The following is a 2,780-nucleotide window of genomic DNA, read 5'->3' on the forward strand; positions in this document are numbered from 1 at the left end:
AAAATGTTACAAAGTCTGTCGTCGGCGGATACGGCCGCCCACCCCGACCCGTCCATGCGTTGGGTAAGTGTCCGTCGCGTCGTCGTTGCCGTTGCTCTGTAGCCGCTGTCGACGCGTTTTGAGTGGGTGTGAGTGTGAGTTTGTGTCTGTCAACAGGGCGACCACACGTAGTCAACAGATGAATGTTCAGCCGGCGTGTAACTACCCTGTTATTAATTCAGCTTAGAATACAACAACAACTCGATCTAGTCCCTACTCTAGCTAGCTATGCGTCCGCAGCAACATCCGCGCTGTGAGATGCACATACACGTGGGCGGCTATCCCGCACGACAGAATCCACGCCGTATGTGTGCAGTTACATACGGATAGTCGCTCGCTTCCGCGGTGAAATACACGCGCTGGTACAATAAAATCTTGGCTAGATATGCGCACGACAGAATCCACGCTGTAAGTATATATTGCTACGCTAGCCGCGGCTCACCCGCCGATAGACGCGCCCGCGGGCTGCTCGTTACACAGGTAACATTATATTGATAATGATTTAGACACTGTAATGCTGAAATGTGTATCGGGTTCATAATGAAAGATACATTTATAAGAGTAAATCTGTTTCATGATGAGGATAAATCCGGGCAAGTGTGTGGATTTACTATGAACAAAATGTACTCTACTTCTACCTAGACATTATTTTGAAATTTCACAAGTAAAATTTTGCATTTAGCACTAATAATGAAATATAGTGAAAATGCGTATAGTTAGGTCGCCGAAATGCACGTATTGATAATGTCTACACGTGTAACTACGTAGGTTTGGTAGAGGCCTGCAGACATTGTCATCGCGCTGTATTCCCGGTGTGAGGGGAGCTGGATGCAATCAATTAATAGTGATAATAGTATGCCACAGCCATATTACGGTTGTTGTTCTCTCGTATTATTTAGTTAGATGTAATTGTATTATACGTTGTATATCGCATAAAGATTCTGCATTCGCACGCGCGCGCGCACGCACTATACTCCCAGGTATGTGTCTGTAGTATGGTAAACGATATATCAGATCATAATTGGACTTGAAAATCGTATAATTATTATAACACGCGCGCGCACACGCACATACACACGCACGCACGCACGCACGCACGCACACACACACACACACACACACACACACACACACGCTGCTTTATAATATTATCAGGAGTGTATCAATATTGATACACTCCTGATATTATTATTGATAACTCTAACAGCAGTTAAATTGAAATCAAAGTTAATAACTCACTTTATCAAAGCAGGAGCGAGATATTGTAGGCGTGTTCTTTGCACTACCGTAGTAGAAGGTCTGTAATAGACTGATAGATATACAACAAGACAAGAAGTAACGTTCACGGGTGTTTACTCAATCTCTTCATACATACATGAGGTCTCAGTGCACTACCGAAAGCAAGAGCGTTTACTACACACTACACCTTTCTCCGCGGGTGGCTGGTACAAGAGCCCCGAGAGGCGGCGGCTTCCACTATTTATACGGCGTTCCTTCTCCTACGTCACCTCTCGTTATAGCTCCCTTTTCTGGCCAACCGGCCATACTAAATACGGTGGGGTGAGTATTACAACTGCTACATTACCCTACCGAATAAGATGGGGTCAGGGGCGTGTACAGGATTTGTACCGGGAGGGGGGTCTAACCGTAACCAAAACTTGCGAGCACGCGAAGAAATTTTTTGAAATTAGACCCCTTAGATGCGTTTTCTGTGCGAGCAGGGGGGGGGTCCGGACCCCTTGAACCCCCCCCCTGTACACGCCCCTGGAGGTATAAGCGTTTTCGCACTTGGCTCGACTCCATGGTCCGATTCTGACCATGGTGTCAGCACAGTCATCTACAGGTCAGCACCTTTGCGGCCGCCTGTCACAATCCGCAAGGATTCGGGGATTCATGACCGTCGTTTCCGGTTCTTGCGTTCCCTCCTGCGCTGTCGGCTCCCTTGATGTGGAGTCCGCTCGCAGCCTCTTATGACATTCCCCTGACACCGATTGCTTTCCCGCATCGCCATCACTTTCGTTGGAGTGTGGGATTTACCCGCTTACAATATAAATATAGATATTTATAGATCAGATTTAAGATTTATAGATCAAGGCGCGATATGAGCTTTGTGATATATATTTATATCGGACGGGCCGGGATATTTATGGTTTGATTACCTATCAGCCGCGGTATTACCACTTATTGGCTTATGCGCATAAACGGGAGAGCAAGTATAGTCATAACCCAGCCAGCAGTATAGATGAGCATCGCCCGGCGGCAGATCCAGTATCTCACCATTTCACTAGGGAAGTGACGCGCCCTAATTTTACATGGCCTTACACCACCGAGATGTATGTAACAACCTGTCATTAATGATTATATACAGCTTAGGGCTATGGATTTGGGAACGCGGGCATCTCGGCGCGTTATAGCAGATTAACGCCTAGAGCAAATGCTCCCGGTTGTATAACAAGCACGGCGAGACAGAAGAACAATGCAAAGTTAAACCGTATATGAAAGCACAAAGTATATTATTGTGTGAAACACAGCAAGAGAGAGAGAGAGGGCGAGAGAGAGACACACACAGACAGACACAGAGAGAGAGAGAGAGAGAGAGAGAGAGAGAGAGAGAGAGAGAGAGAAGACGCCGAAAGACAGCCGAGAGAGATAACAAATGACAACGGAGGAGTAATGCAGACTACGATATGCGGCAGCAACCGATGTGACAAGGTGACGCTTTCCGCACTTAATATTATAAA

The sequence above is a fragment of the Priapulus caudatus genome, unplaced genomic scaffold (genome assembly GCF_000485595.1).
Source record: "Priapulus caudatus unplaced genomic scaffold, Priapulus_caudatus-5.0.1 Scaffold887, whole genome shotgun sequence".
Lineage (NCBI taxonomy): Eukaryota > Metazoa > Priapulida > Priapulimorpha > Priapulimorphida > Priapulidae > Priapulus > Priapulus caudatus.